The sequence below is a fragment of the Macaca nemestrina genome, chromosome 5 (genome assembly GCF_043159975.1).
Source record: "Macaca nemestrina isolate mMacNem1 chromosome 5, mMacNem.hap1, whole genome shotgun sequence".
NCBI lineage: Eukaryota > Metazoa > Chordata > Mammalia > Primates > Cercopithecidae > Macaca > Macaca nemestrina.
In genome coordinates, this window is record NC_092129.1 from 139,147,706 (window position 1) to 139,164,314 (window position 16,609).

The 16,609-nt window shown below is 47.4% G+C and overlaps 1 protein-coding gene and 1 non-coding gene across 18 annotated transcripts in view; both read right to left on the reverse strand.

Moving 5' to 3' along the window:
• The window catches only part of LOC105489569 (tight junction associated protein 1), a 29,163-nt gene extending 23,905 nt beyond the window's left edge, over positions 1-5,258 (reverse strand). For 8 of the 17 annotated variants that reach the window (XM_071097006.1, XM_071097004.1, XM_071097011.1 and 5 more), the window contains exons 1-2: positions 5,191-5,250; positions 4,588-4,735 (exon numbers count right to left, since the gene is read on the reverse strand). The gene's annotated coding sequence lies outside the window, so the exon portion shown is untranslated. Of the gene's footprint in view, positions 1-4,587; positions 5,076-5,190 lie in introns of those variants that run through there. The other 9 variants (XM_071097014.1, XM_011754458.2, XM_024795282.2 and 6 more) reach the window with 5 other exon arrangements.
• A 3,523-nt stretch (positions 5,259-8,781) lies between these two features.
• Positions 8,782-8,888, reverse strand: LOC112428009 (U6 spliceosomal RNA). The gene has a single exon (XR_003019839.1). It is a non-coding gene; the product is annotated as a U6 spliceosomal RNA (small nuclear RNA).
• Between the last annotated feature and the right edge of the window lie 7,721 nt (positions 8,889-16,609).

A 16,609-nucleotide genomic window follows, 5' to 3' on the forward strand; every position in this document is an offset into this window, starting at 1 on the left:
GCCTGTGGTCCCAGCTACACGGGAGGCTGAAGCAGGAGAATGACGTGAACCCGGGAGGCAGAACTTGCAGTGAGCGGAGATCTGGCCACTGCACTCCAGCCTGGGCAACAGAGCGAGACTCTGTCTCAAAAAAAAAAAAAAAAGGCACCTATTACGGCCCAGCACTGTCCTAAATGCTACAAACACAGTAGTGAATAAGACATAGTCTCTGTTCTCAGGGCACTTAGTCTTATGAGAATCAGACAAGTAAACAGGCAATTATGACACAGCATAAGTATCAGACAGAAGCACAGAAGAAGGGCACTCAAGGGGGCAGGGGTGAGATCCTAAAGGAAGTGACATTTAAACTGAGATGTGAAGGACAAAAAGGAAGGCAAAGGAGTAGCACCAGTGTATGCAAAGATCTAGACGCTAGAATGAGGTCAGTTCAGAGAGCTATTTAAGAGGCTGAATCCAGGTGAGAAATGAAGTTTCCTTCACCCAGAGGTCGTTGGCATTCAAAATATGGTGGTGAGAAGGAAGTAAAGGGATTGGCTTCATAAATTCCTGAATAAGAGGCACTCTGAGAATCGATTTACACAACAAAGAAAACAGTAAAAGGGAAGAATCAGCTCAAAATACATCATCCTTCACCTTGCAACTCCATAGTTTACTAAAATGTGACCCGCATCCAGAAAATTTGAGGACTTCTACCAAAGTACAAAGGTATCATCTTCAGAGATAACACGTTTCAGCACGCTGACTGCCACGCAATGCAAGATAAAGTACACTATCCTAAGATATATGGCTCCCGAGTTCATGGAGTGGGGAGCAATTCGTCTGACAGATACTGTCTGCTTCTCAAAATCACATGTGCCAAACAAATAGGAAAGGTCATCAGAGGGCCAGCGCAGAGTTCCCAGGGAAAGCCCAAGTCCCGAGCCCCCAATTCCCCTGAAATCTAATTAGATGACAGACACGCGCCTACTTCAATGGCAGGGTAGAGTCATTTGTTGAAGAAAAAGAAGGGCCCTGAGGGTGTGTTAAATAGACAGGACATGACTCAGAAGGAGGAGGAGAGTGAGTCTTAAATACAGGGCAAAGGAAAGCTAGTCAATCAAAGCTTGGGCACACCTCTGCCTCAAGGCTACACTGGGCCTCCTGCCTGGCTAAAGGGAGAGACTGAGCACCGCTGCCAGGGCCTTCTTCAAACAACACAGGCTTCTTCCGCAGCACATTTGTTTTCCATTTTCCCCTCTAGCTGAGGGGAGGGAGCTATTTAAAATGCCACTTTTTTTTTTTTCTGTGTAGTTTGCTACTTCCTATTTTTACTATTTATTGTTTTAAATTTTATTAATTTTATTCAGGAAAGACATTAAGTTTTTTTTTTTGGGGGGGGTGATGTCTTGCTTTTTTTAAAAAAAATTATATCCAGACTATGAATCTAATATTTACTATGGCTAATCAACTGCTCATGTCAGTAATCAAAGTTAGAAATGAGCCTTATATGTACATCTACATTAATAAACACACACACCCCTTTAAGGTGTGCTCAGTGTAGATTCTAATGTCAGTCTGCCCACTCAACCCAGGCCCAAGGTCGCATCACATCACCAAGTTGAATCATGAAGACAGCCCAGATTTGGCTGACATGGCACAGAAGCTCCCTCCCCACAGCCCATGCACCAGTTACTAGTTCTGAGAGGAAAGAGGGTTGTGATGAAAAACTCAGCCCCTAAACATTTTTTTAAATAATCAAAAAAGTTTCTACTACAATATGGATATACATTTAACCATCTTGACAAACAAACATGAACCAGGATACAGTCAAACAAACAAGAGACACAAATTGCCACTAGGCATATTTAAGTTAACTTGATATCAACCTAAAGAAAAAAAAGCTCAACTGCTGAAGCTAGATTGCCTAAGTTCAAATCCCGGCTCTGTCACTTACTAGCTGGGTGATCTTAAGCAAATTACTTAACCACTCTGCCTCCATTTTCTCATCTGTAAGACAGGGATAATAAGTTATCTACTTCATATGATTATGAACATTAAATTAATTGGCCAGGCACGATGGCTCATGCCTGTAATCCCAGCACTTTGGGAGGCAGAGGTGGGCAGATCACCTGAGGTCAGGAGTTCAACACCAGCATGACCAATGCGGTGAAACCCCCATCTCTACTAAAAATACAAAAATTAGCCAGACATGGTTGTGGGCACCTGTAATCCCAGCTACCTGGGAGGCTGAGGCAGGAGAATCACTTCAATGTGGGAGGCGGCGGTTGCAGTGAGGAGAGCACCATTGCACTCCAACGTGGGCGACAAGAACGAGACTTCATCTCAAAAAAAAAAGTCAAAAATTAAATCAGTTAATACATGAAAAGCCCTTACAACAATCCTAGGCACAGAATGTGCTCAATAAGCACCATTATTGTTATTATTATCATCATTACTCAACTGCAAAGATAATTGTATAGCCTCACAGCTTCAAACAAGAAATCACTGGCATTTTAACATTGCTTTAAATAGCCTAATGAGGATATTCTCACAACAAAAAAATCTGTATTATCCAAAAGCTCTGCTTCATCTCTTTAACATCAGGCTAGCAGCCCAAACCAATGTAGATGCTATACAGACAGCAGGTTCAACCATGAAGCAGAAATTAGTGCTGAGATCTGACTAGTATAACTAAAACATACTGTCAGGCACTGAGTAAGCATATTAATGTATTAACTAATTTACCCTCGAAACAACCCTATGCGATAGATACTCTTACTACCCACATTTGATTGATGAGAAAACTGAGGCATATGAAGCTATGCAATTAATAAAGGTCACAGAGCTACAAATGGCAAAGTCAGTGCCTTTTTTTTTTTTTGGAGTGGAGTCTCTCTGGCTGGAGTGCAGTGGTGCAATCTCAGCTCACTGCAACCTCCACCGCCCGGGTTCAAGCGATTCTTCTGCCTCAGCCTCCTGAGTAGCTGGGACTACAGACGCGCACCACCACACCCAGCTAATTTTTGTATTTTTAGCAGAGATGGGGTTTCACCTTTTTGGCCAGGATGGTCTCGATCTCTTGACCCCGTGATCCGCCTGCCTCAGACTCCCAAAATGCTAGAATTACAGGAGTGAGCCACTGCACCCGGCCAGTGCTTTTTTTTTGTTGTTTCTTGGAGACTGCACCTCTTACGTTGCCCAGGCTGGAGTACAATGGGTATTCACAGGTGCCATCATAGTGCACTGCAGTCTCAAACTCCTGGCCTCAAATGCTCCTCCCATCTCAGTCTCCCAAGTAGCTGGGACTACAGGTATGTGCCACCATGCCAGGCTGAGTCAGTGCTATGAACCGTTATGTGTGTTCACCACACTACCCTTGGGTGACTACAATTATAATTTTCAAGGGGGCACAAATTGTCCTCAGGAAAAGGAGGTTCTCAACCGTCAGAAATGGAGTCACAGCTACATATCATCAGTTCTTCAGATACCTAAAGGTACTGAAGCTGACCTAGTAACAGCAACTTGGGGTGTTCTGTCTGGAGTAAGCCTTTGGTTGGGGGTATAAGTAGAGAGCAGATAGCTAATGAAGAGTGCTAGATCAAACCAGACCTCCCAGTCCACCATGAAGCAATGCTGATCCTGAAGCAGGCTTCAGTAAGAAGGCTACTCCCAACTCTGGCTAGGGCATAACACTCACCAAAGGAAGTGAAGGCCACATTCACTGTGTTCTCTGGCTCCAGTCCCCTTCCTTTCTCTCCAACACCAAATCCACTACCTCTCAGGCCATGCTTAGTTTGGCTAGTGAAACTGATTTTTTCAAAAGTGGTCTGATGGGAAGATTACAGAGGAGAGAAAAAAACTACCAGAAAAGAAGAGAGCAAGTTCCATGATCCTTTCTTTCCATCACCACACTTGTCCAACTGTAAAGCAGCTCTCAAATATTAGGGATCTCAAGGATAGGGAGGTGCTAAACATTACCAGAGCTTTACATCAGTCTGCTTGATCTCTTACCAGAAACTGATCTACATTTTTTTCTCCGTAATCCCAACCTGCCTTTCCCTCACCTCTGATACCCCGACCAAAATCCACATCCCCAGAGGAACACTAATGAGCCCTTCTTACCAAAAGAGCAAAAGTAGACACGCAGCGAGAATGAATTCAGGAGTTGGTGACAGCAAGTACCCAAATGGTCAGTGAACGCGATCAGAATTTGTTTTCTCATGACTCCCCACCATCTGTCACCCACAAATCTCCACTTCCAGGCAGGACTCCAAAGTGAAAATGTGATGGGGAAATTGAAGCAGAAACAATGAGCATGTAGGAAACTGCTTGTGACAGGGATGTGTTAAAATCCTTCAGCCTGGTCTCTAGGCCTCTGTCCGGGTTTGCTTGCATAGGTGAAGGCACACAAGGCTTAATTCTACACCAACTCTCAAAAGTCAGCCTGCAATCTACGCCAAACACTAACTTAAGGACCTCAGACAAAGGACAACCTCTATAGAAGAGAGCCCTTCTCAGACCAAATGATTCTTGGCATCACTCCAAGCCCATGCATCCTCCTCCCAGGGAGCATGCCAGCCAGAAACCTGTCACTGGAAGCCACCTTACCCGCTCTGGGGTTGGGCGGGGGCAAGTCGCTATCTCTTCTTCTTTCCAAGTAGGCAATGTAATTTCTTCCAGTCCCTGGGGCACCTGAATCTTCTGCTGAAATTGGGGCAGATGCTGCTACAGGAGCTGTGGAAAGGCTGATCTAAGCCTAGAAGTGTCATTTGACTGGCTTTAGTTCCCTCCTTAGCAGATCTGCCCGGCATCCTCCAGATCTCTCTTCCTCACTATCCCACTCTACTAGAAAGATCCCTTTCCCCTCTGGCCGGTCAGATACAGTCGGGCCTCTATCCCACGCTCCAGGCTTCTTTATTCGCGGCTAAAGAAATTCTCCTCCAACTTGTGACTCTGCTTCTCCAGGACCCGCACAACACCTACTTCTGGCTGCCCCACCCCAAATCTCCCTCCCCTAGGGCTGCCACTGAACCCTAGGGCCCCGGTCCGCCCCAACTCCTTTTTTCCTCTCCGCCTCGGACCTTACTCCATTCCATCTCCTCTTTTCAACCCTGGAGCCAGTACCCCCTTCGCCCCTACTACAGACTAGGGCCCCCGCAATCCCCCCCAACTCTGGCTTCCCCGCCCGACTACTCCAACCCCACAACAAACTTTCCGCCGCTGCCAGCTGCGTTCAGGTCGCCATCTTGCCGCGGGGCAGGCCGGGTAGTGGCCAGGGCCGCGGGAATCCCCACGCACTTGGCGTCCTGCGTCATCGGAGGCGGGGCCACGGGGGCAGGGCCTGGGGTTGGGGAAGTGGCACACTACGTGATGGCCAAAGATGGGGCTCTCTTGAAAGCAGGGATTGGAGGCTTGGCCGCAGAAGGAAGGACGTATCAGGAGCCGGGCAATAGCAGGAAGCGGGGAAAGACTCTAGTACTGAAAGAAAGAAAGAAAGAAAAAAAAAAGAATAGGGGAACACAGCTCAAAGATACAGTGGGGCCGGGCGCGGTGGCTCAGGCCTGTAATCCCAGCACTTTGGGAGGCCGAGGCGGGCAGATCACGAGGTCAGGAGATTGAGACCATCCTGGCTAACACGGTGAAACCCCGTCTCTACTAAAAAAATACAAAAAATTAGCCGGGCGTGGTGGCGGGCTCCTGTAGTCCCAGCTACTCGGGAGGCTGAGGCGGGCGTGAACCCGGGAGGCGGAGCTTGCAGTGAGCAGAAATGTGCCACAGAGCGAGACTCCGTCTCAAAAAAAAAAAAAATAAATAAATACAGTGGGAGAGAGAATAGTGCTACTGCTTCCCCGTAATCCAAAGAATAAAACCAGCTTTTCAGTTTGGCATTCAAACATCCGCATGATCCAGCCTCTTCCACCTTCATCAGCCTCATTTTTTGCCTCTCCTGGGGACTTCAGGTTCCCAAATTGTCCTTTGTTTTCAGGACATCGGACCTTAAGATGTCTAATCTCTCTCCTCCTCCCTTGCATCATCAATTCCTCCTACTCCTTCAAATCGTCAGCTCAAATGCCACCTCCTGCAGAAAGCCTTCCCTTTAGTGCTCCTTTTGCTGGGCATCACTAGCAACTTGTACATAGCTTTATTGTAGCTGTCGTGTGCAGTGTAATTATTTATTTACATGTTATATCACTTTCGCCCTGATGCTTCTTCAGGGCAAAAACTATGTTTGATTTCATCTTCATACTCCCTAGCAGGTGCTTGGTACACAGTAATTGCCTAATGAATAAATGGCATGTTTTCCTCCAATGCACTGAGCATATTTCTGCCTCAGGGTCTCTTAAGTTTGCTGTTCCCCATACCTGGAATGTTCTTCCTCCAAATATTGACTCTCATTTGTGTCTTTGCTCAAGCGTCATCACTTTAGAGAAGCCTTCCTTGGCCACTCAATCTAAATCAGCATCCCTATTCTCCTTTACCCTGCTTTAATGTTTTCATTCATAGTGCTTATCATTATCTGACATTATATTAAATATTTATTTGTTTATTGACTGTCTCCCCACTACAAAGCAAACTCCAGAGGTCTGGGATGTTTTCTTGTTCATCACAGCATCCCCAGTGTCTAAAACAATGCCTGGCGTGGTAGGTATTCAATAAATTTTTTTATTCTGTTTGTTTAATTAATTAATTTTTTTTGAGACAGGGTCTCAATCTGTTGCCGATGCTAGAGTGTAGTGGCACAATCTCGGCTCACTGCAACCTCTGCCTCCCGGGTTCAAGTGATTCTCCCACCTCAGTTTCCTGTGTAGCTGGGATTACAGGCGCATGCCACCACACCCAGCTAACTTTTAGAGATGGGGGTTCTACCATGTTGGCCAGGCTGGTCTCGAACTCCTGAGCTCAAGTGATCTGCCTGCCTCGGCCTTCCAAAGTGCTGAGATTACAGGCATGAGCCACTGTGCCCAGCCAATAAATATTTATTGAATGAATAAATGGTATGTAGGTAAGTGATTGACAGATTTTGGAATATACTGGTGGAGAAGAAGGGTTGAAAATACTATAAAATAAGAAAATGCATAGGTGGAAGTTACATGACCTTAACGCCCCACTTAGCCCTATCAGGAATGGTAGCAAAGACAAGCCCCAGACTCAGCAAAGGAGAGAGTGAGATGAGAATCAGGTGGAATTCTGGAGCTGGGTCCTCAGGCAGCACAGCCATCCTAGGAAAGTCCCAGGGCACCAAGCAGGGCACTTAGAGGAAATGAGGCAGGCTGGAGGCCAGGAGTCTCTTCAGACCTAAAGACCTCATCCACCCGGAGCCCAGGCCTCTCTTGGCCAGATGGTTCCGGAGAAGCATCTGTCCCTCCATAAATTATCCAGGGCTCCTTCCAGCCTATCCTCTCTGGTGACAGCCGGAACAATTGTCCAGGAATTCCATCTGCTCCCCTGTCCCTCTCCCCTCCACAGCTCATCAACATTTCAGAGCAGCAAGGTATCCCATTTCCCTGGGCCTAGGGATGGAGCTGGGTCTGCCCCTTGGTGAAGCTGATCTCAAGTACCAACCCCCCATCAACGCACACACACAAAAACCTCAGCAGAGGCTCCCAGATCCCCAGAGGGAGAGGTCAGCCATTTTTATTTCCCATCCCATCTATGCCTTTCTATCCTATACATCTTTTTAAAAATTAATTTAATAAAATTACTCTAAATAAACCAACCTGGCCAACATAGTGAAACCCCTTCTCTACCAAAAACACAAAAATTAGTTGGGCATGGTGGCATGCACCTGTAGTCCCAGCTACTCGGGAGGCTGAGGCAAGAGAATTGCTCGAACCCAGGAGGGGAGGTTGTGGTGAGCCAAGATCGTGCCACTGTGCTCCAGCCTGGGTGACAGAGCAAGACTCCATCTCAAAAACATATATATATGAGACTTCTGCTGTTTACCAAAAGGTATGTGGCTGAAGGAAGAAATGTAGGAAGCTGGTTTGCTTTTCTAAATAGGTATAATTCCTAGATATCGTTTCAGCCTTTCTAGAAATTGTTTTGGGGTTCACAAGGGGAGAAAGGCTGTTGTACTTTCAATTATAGATTTGAAAAGCAATTCAAGTTTATATTTTGAAACAAAGGAAGTATCAGTTAACATAAACATACCTTTGAAAAGCATGGGAATCACAGTCCTCTAGAGTTTTTAATTATTATTATTATTTTTTTTTAAGATGGAGTTTCACTCTTGTTGCCCAGGCTGGAGTGCAATGGCATGATCTCGACTCATTGCAACCTCCACCTCCTGGGTTCAAGTGATTCTCCTGCCTCAGGCTCCCAAGTAGCTGAGATTACAGGTGCCCACAACCACGCCCAGATAATTTTTGTATTTTAGTAGAGACAGGTTTTCACCATGTTGGTCAGGCTGGTCTGAAACTCCTGACCTCAGGTGATCTACCTGCCTCAGCCTCTCAAAGTGCCGGGATTACAGGCATGAGCCACCACGCCCGGCCTATTATTATTACTATTATTTGAAACAGAATCTCGCTGTCATCCAGGCTGGAGTGCAGTGGCGCGTTCTTGGCTCATTGCAACCTCCACCTCCCAGGTTCAAGCAATTCTGTGCCTCAGCCTCCCGAGTAGCTGGGATTACAGGTGCCCACCACCATGCCCAGCTAATTTTTGTATTTTTAGTAGAGACGGGGTTTCACCATCTTGACCAGGCTGGTCTTGAACTCCTGACCTTGTGATCCACCTGCCTCGGCCTCCCAAAATGCTGGGATTACAGGCGTGAGCCACCATGCCCGGCCTATTATTATTTTTAATATGGAAGGCTTTACAAATTCATGTGTCATCCTTGCAAAGGGGCCATGCTAATCTTCCCTGAATCATTCCAGTTTTAGTATATGTGCTGCCAAAGCAAGCACAAGTTTTTAACTTTTAACATGTGAAAGATAAAGTTATCTTCATTGTAGTGAGGCTGGTTTACTTCATCATTCCCCCCTCTGTGGATGGACAAACTCACTTGTATACCTAAATATTTCTTAGACCACAATTACATAGTTGTTCACTATCTCTGTGAGAGAACCATGAGGAAAGTGGTAAAAATTAGGGGTCCCTTCTAGCTTTCAGGGTCTTAAGAAATAGCTGCAAGTTGCAGAAGAGTCAGTCTCACTTCATTTTGATGACAATTTTCATATGTTTGGTGTCTATCGGGCTGCAGGTATGCAGGGCCCACCTGCACAAACATGGTCAAGCATTTCTCAAGGCATAATCCACCTGGGTCCAAGGCAGTCCTTTCTGATGATTTAATTTATGTGAATTAGTCACCCTGCTGGGACAGACATGCTTGGTGTGGAGTCCGGGGTTGGCATGACACACTCACTCTACATAGGCAAAAGGGGTCTTGGAATAGAAGCAGTGGACAAAGATAGCAATTTGAGCTTCAGGTATTGAAGGAAATTGCTGGGAAAGAGGAGTCGAAACCTTACTGGGCTCAGCCCCACAGTGGTGTGACCTGTTCATTATGACAGCTAGAAAGGCCTTAGGCCATATGCAGTCTTTTTGGTTGCCACCGACATTATCTACTAACAATGTGAAGCCATGAAGCTAACTATGTTCCTATTTGTGACTCTGATTTTGTGATGCTGAACCGTGTATACATGGTTGTTATACCAATGATTTCGAAACTTCAAGAGGTGATAACTTAATCTACTTCCCTGGGTTTAAGTTATACACATTTCCTTTTTTTTTTTTTTTTTGAGACGGAGTCTCGCTCTGTCGCCCAGGCTGGAGTGCAGTGGCCGGATCTCAGCTCACTGCAAGCTCCGCCTCCCGGGTTCACGCCATTCTCCTGCCTCAGCCTCTCGAGTAGCTGGGACTACAGGCGCCCGCCACCTCGCCCGGCTAGTTTTTTGTATTTCTTAATAGAGACGGGGTTTCACCGTGTTAGCCAGGATGGTTTCGATCTCCTGACCTCGTGATCCGCCCGTCTCGGCCTCCCAAAGTGCTGGGATTACAGGCTTGAGCCACTGCGCCCGGCCAAGTTATACACATTTCCTAATTCTTCAGTCTATTAATAGAAGTCCACAGCTGCCAACTTGGTGGATAAGCTTTTATTAGATGTAATGACTTTTTCCTAACTTGGGATGTTGAATTTTATGAAAGTGTAACAAATGTAATTTTAAAGACCTTGAAACTTGGTGAGAACTTGAATTCTTCATATTATTAAAACCATTTGGCCAGACACAGTGGTTCACGCCTGTAATCCCAGCACTTTAGGAGGCCGAGGCGGGCAGATCACCTGAGGTCGGGAGTTCAAGACCAGCCTGACCAAAATGGAGAACCCCGTCTCTACTAAAAATACAAAAAATTTGCTGGGCATGGTGGTACATGCCTGTAATCTCAGCTACTCAGGAGGCTGAGGCAGGAGAATCGCTTGAACCCGGGAGGAAGAGGTTGCAGTGAGCCGAGATCACACCATTATACTCCAGCCTGGGCAACAAGAGCAAAACTCCATCTCAAAAAAAAAAAAAAAAAAAAATCTCTCAAAAGATACTTAAAGTAGGAACTCAAATAAATACGTGTACACCTGTGTTCATAGCAACATCATTTTACAGTAGCCAAAAGGTAGAAACAACACAAATGTTCATTGATGGATTAATGGATAAACAAAATGTAGCAAATACATACAATGGAATATTATTCAGTCTTGAAAAGGAAGGAATTCTGACACAGGCTACAACATGGATAAACCTTGAGGATACCACACAAAGTGAAATAAGCCAGTCACAAAAAGACAAATACTGAATGATTCCACTTATTTTAGGTACCTAGAGCAGTCAAATTCATAGAGATAGAAAATAGAATGGTAGGCCGGGTGCTGTGACTCACGCCTGTAATCCCAGCACTTTGGGAGGTCAAGGTGGGCAGATCACAAGGTCAGAAGTTTGAGACCAGCCTGGTCAACATGGCGAAACCCTGTCTCTACTAAAAATTCAAAAACTAGCCAGGTGTGTTGGCAGATGCCTGTAATCCCAGCTACTTGGGAGGCTGAGGCAGAGAATTGCTTGAACCTGGGAGGCGGAGGTTGCAGTGAGCCGAGATCACACTACTGCCCTCCAGCCTGGGTGAATGAGACTCTGTCTCAAAAAAAAAAGAAAAAGGAAGAATGGTTATTGCTAGGGGCTGTAAAAAATTAGGAGTTAGTGTTGTGTTCTTATTTTGTTTGTTTGTTTGTTTTATTTTAGAGGCAGAGTCTCGCTCTGTTGCCCAGGCTATAGTGCAGTGGCATGATCATAGTTTACTGCAACCTCAAACTCTTGGGCTCAAGTGATCCTCTAGACTTAGCTTCCCAAATAGCTGGGACTCTAGGCACACCTGCCTAATTTTTTAATTTTTTTGGAGGGCATCTATGTTCACCACTGTACCAGCAATGCTTTTTAACTTTTTTATAGAAACGGAGTCACACTTTGTTGTCCAGGCTGGTCTTGAAGTCCTGGACTCAATAGATCCTCCTGCCTCAGCCTCCCAAAATGCTGGGATTAACAGGCATAAGCCACCATGCCTGGCCATCCATGCATCTTTATATGATACCAAGTCTTGTTTTCTGGCTTCTGGTGAGATCTCACTTTCCCAACTCTAAAGCAGGAACTCCCTGAGAGCAGAGCTTGTTTCTCCCACCTCAGACTTCGGGCACCCTGAGGCTAGAGTCTGTGCCTGCCCTCTCAGACTGTGATTTGAATTCTGGGAAAGCTCAGAAAGTGCAGGAGTGGTTTACCTCTCTTTTCTGGACTGCACTGGGACTTGTTTGTCAGACTCTGCTTCACTCTGACCCAGTAGGGCCTGGGTAGTTCTCCAGCCCCTCATCTCTTTGTTGAATCAGGAAGTCCTCCCTCCATCCCAGGTCAACACCTGAAAGTTGGCCTTGAAAGTGTAACCAGGAAGCTTAACTTCAAAATGCGTTTTCAAACCTTTGTTTTCCTTTCTCTGGGGTCTCAATATGTAACCTTGAAGCTTACTGTGGAAACCATTTTTTCTCCCTTCTCCTTATTCATAAAATATAGCCTTGAAATGTACTTTATTTCAGGCCAGGAGCGGTGGCTCACACCTGTAATCCTGGCACTTTGGGAGGCTAAGGTAGGTGGATTGCCTGAGCTCAGGAGTTCCAGACCAGCCTGGGCAACATGGTGAAACCCTGTCTCTACTAAAATACAAAAAATTAGTTGGGCGTGGCGGTGTGCGCCTGTAATCCCAGCTACTTGGGAGGCTGAAACAGGAGAATCTCTTGAACCCGGGAGGCGGAGGTTACAGTGAGCCAAGATCGTACCGTTGCACTCCAGCCTAGGCCGCAGAGTGAGACTTTGTCTCAAAAAAAAAAAAAAAAAAAAAAAGAAAGAAAGAAAAAAAAAAAGAAATGTACTTTCTTCTTTCTTTTTTCCTTTTTTTCTTTGTTCTGAGACAGAGTCTTGCTGTGTCGCCCAGGCTGGAGTACAGCGGCACAATCTCGGCTCATCGCAACCTATGCCTCCCAGGTTCAAGCGACTCTACTGCCTCAGCCTCCCAAGTAGCTGGGATTACAGGCACATGCCACCAAGCCCAGCTAATTTTTGTATTTTTAGTAGAGAAGGGATTTCACCATGTTGGCCAGGCTGGTCTCAAACTTCTGACCTCGGGTGATCTGCTTGCCTTGGCCTCCCAAAGTGCTGGGATTATAGGCATGAGCCACCACGCCTGGCAACCTTGTTATTTTTAATTGGACTCTGTAAGTGGCGACTCACTCCATCACCCAGTCTGGAATGCAGTGGTGCGATCTCGGCTCACTGCAACCTCTGCCTCCCGGGTTCAAGTGATTCTCCTGCCTCAGCCTCCTGAGTAGCTGGGCGCATACCACCATGCCCGGCTAATTTTTGTATTTTTAGTAGAGGTGGGTTTTCACCAGGCTGGTCTCAAACTCCTGATCTCATATGATCTGCCCACCTCAGTCTCCCAAAGTGCTGGGGTTACAGGCGTTAGCCACGACACCTGGCCCAGAAACTCCAAGTAAATCTCCAGGGATGACTCCTTTAGCAGCTACTGGAAGGGCTGGACCACGACCCATCTGTGATGTTGGTGCCTCCTCCACCACCTCATCACCCTGTGTAGTTCCAGAGTGGCAGGGGCTCCACAAGCACATGAATGAGTGGTACCGCGATGCTTCACATGCATAGTTCTGGCTGTGAGTGACCCTCTTGTCTTTCCAGATCTGTGTACATACATCTGCACAACCGGTGGTTTCAATGGGTGTGTTCTTTTGCTTGACATTTTTTTTTTTTTCTTTTTTTTTGAGACGGAGTCTCGCTCTGTCACCCAGGCTGGAGTGCAGTGGCCGGATCTCAGCTCACTGCAAGCTCCGCCTCCCGGGTTTACGCCATTCTCCTGCCTCAGCCTCCCGAGTAGCTGGGACTACAGGCGCCCGCCACCTCGCCCGGCTAGTTTTTTTGTATTTTTTAGTAGAGACGGGGTTTCACCGTGTTAGCCGGGATGGTCTCTCGATCTCCTGACCTCGTGATCCGCCCGTCTCGGCCTCCCAAAGTGCTGGGATTACAGGCTTGAGCCACCGCGCCCGGCCTTTTTTTTTTTTCTTGAGACAGAGTTTCACTTTTGTTGCCCAGGCTGGAGTGCGATGGCGTGATCTCGGCTCACTGCAACCTCTATCTCCCAGGTTCACGCAATTCTCCTGCTTCAGCCTCCCCAGTAGCTGGGATTACAGGCACCCTCCACCATGCCTGGCTAATTTTTTGTGTTTTTAGTAGAAACAGGGTTTCACCATGTTGGCCAAGCTGGTCTCGAGCTCCTGACCTCAGGTGATCCACCCGCCTTGGCCTCCCAAAGTGCTGGGATTACAGGTGTGAGCCACTACACACCGCCTGCTTGACATTTTGGATAGGAGCTGCATTACTGCACACTCATCCTATCAGAGGGCAAAGCCTCCTATCACTTTTCAACTCACCCTAAAGTCCACCATCGGTATCCTCCCTGGCCCATCTCCCTTTTTCCCTGAGCAGGTATTTTCAGCTATTCTAAGCATGGTATGCAGGGCCTGAGCTTTGGCACAACAGCCCTGGAGGCACACACTACCTGTGCCAAAACACACATGCGCACAAACAGCCAAAAGGTGGGGAACAATGGCTGGGTTTGGATTTCAGCCCTGGGGCCACTGGCTCCACCTCCCGTGGTGAGGTAGGGGTGGGATGGGGGAAGGAAACAATCAGAGGGAGAGAACATTGTTTCAGGACCCAAAGGCCCCTACGCTGGCAGAAGGCCTCACAAAGAGTGGGCTACTTGGATGTGCCTGACTCCTTCCCGGCACAGACTCTGTCTCCACCCTGGGTACCCCACTTGTTGGGCTGACCAGAACTGTCTTGGAGAGGCAGTGACAGGCCAGAACAAGCAGGGACAGGATTATCCCTTACCTGGTGAGGACAAGGGCCAGCTCTGCATGCCCCGGGTCTCCATGAAGTCTAGGGCCCACAGGTGCCTCTGCATCCCCTGTTTACTGGGGGCGTGTGGGGTAAGTGAATATGTCTGCCCTACTAGGCGGAAAGTTGCTTGAGGTCAGGGCCTAGCACTTTTTTTCATTTGTATTAATTCAGTCACTCATTCAATTCACGTGTATTGAATGTTTGGCACTGAGTTGGGGTCCCCTGCCTGCTCCTGCCCACAACCTGTGGGTGGGTCAATGGATGTGTGAATGAAGAGTAACAGCACTTGTTCCCTGTTCTCTGGTCTCTCCATTCTCATTTGGCAATACACAAAACTCTGTGTGAAAAGGAGGCTGAGGAGAGAAGAGGGAAACTTGAGAATCCACTCTCCAGGTGAAGGGTGGGGAGGCCAAGAGAGATAAATCCTTATAAATGGGGGCCCTGGAGGAGGGGTTTATTGATAAGCCCTCAGAAAAATGCTCACAAAAGTAGGGAATCCTGAGGGTTGGGATACTGGGGTGTTCTAGGACAGTATAGTTACCGTTCAAGTCTGGAGTAGAAGCCAGAAATGAGCCTCATATGTCTAGTGACCACCCAAAAGAAGAAGCCACTATTTTTTTTTTTTTTTTTTTGAGACGGAGTCTCGCTCTGTCACCCAGGCTGGAGTGTGGTGACCAGATCTCAGCTCACTGCAAGCTCCGCCTCCCGGGTTCACGCCATTCTCCTGCCTCAGCCTCCCGAGTAGCTGGGACTATAGGCGCCCGCCACCTCGCCCGGCTAGTTTTTTGTATTTTTTAGTAGAGACGGGGTTTCACCGTGTTAGCCAGGATGGTCTCGATCTCTTGACCTCGTGATCCGCCCGTCTCGGCCTCCCAAAGTGCTGGGATTACAGGCGTGAGCCACCGCGCCCGGCCGAAGCCACTATTAAGACAGGCTTAGGAAGATCCTAAAGTCATGAGGCTGCCAGCCCAACCTGTTCCAAAATCCTCCAAGGAACAGCCACTAAGTTGTCGGCTGGGAAGCAGAAATTAGAGCCAAGAGGTGAAAAGCATCAGCCAGGGGCCCTTACCAACTGTATCAGTCACTTTTCCCAAGGGTAGGACAGGGGTAAGAGTAGGGTCCCTGAAGCAGACTGCCTGGCTTCATCGCCCATCTGTCACTTAACTAACTGCATGAACACAGGCAGATGACTGGAGCTGTCTGTGCCTCCGTCTTCCCGTCTGTAAATGGGGGTTAAGTATAGCACCTACCTCACAGAGTTGTCGTGAGGGTCAAAAGAGTTCATGCACATGAGTGCTCAGACCAGTGCCTGGCACATAGAATGTCTGTCTATTTTACCAGTGAGGGCTTGGAGGCTCAGAGAGGTTCCTGTCTCCTGTGAAGGCCACCCAGCGGCAGACGATAGAGCCAGAATTTGAAGTGACTTCTAGTACTCTTGACTTGACATCACACAGCCTGAAGAGTCATAGGAGTGATCCCAGGCTGCTGACCTGAGGAGTGAGGTGATAACAGTGGCATGGTAGGATGTTTAGCCTCTAGGAACACTGCAGAATGGGTGCATGAGGGAAATCAGTAGGCCTGATGACCGCAAGACCAGATAGGAAATGCTTGTCATGAGCCTGGCGTGGTGAGGGGGTGCTGACAAGGGCTGAGGCGGTGGGACAGAATGGACACAGGGCCATGGGAGAAGGAGGACTGGACAACATTTGGTGGCCAGCTGGAAAAAAATAGAGGAGTTAGAGGAGGCTTTAAGGTTTTAAGCTCTAGTTACCCAAAGAATAGCGGGGTTTCTGCCAAAAACAAGTATTGGGTGGGGGATTGTATTAGTCCATTTTCACGCTGCTGATAAAATACCTGAGACTGGGTAATTATAAAGGAAAGAGGTTTAATGGACTCACAGTTCCACATGGCTGGGGAGGCCTCACAATCATGGTGGAAGGCAAGGAGGAGCAAGTCACATCCTACATGGCGGCAAGGAAGAGGGAGAATAAGGACCAAGCGAAAGGGGTTTCCCCTTATAAAACCATCAGACCTCATGAGACTTACTCACTACCATGAGAATGGTATGGGAGAAACCACCCCCATGATTCAATTATCTCCCACCAGGTCCCTCCCACAACTTGTGGGAATTATGGGAACTACAAATTCAAAATGGGATTTGGGCGGGGATTCAGCCAAACCGTATC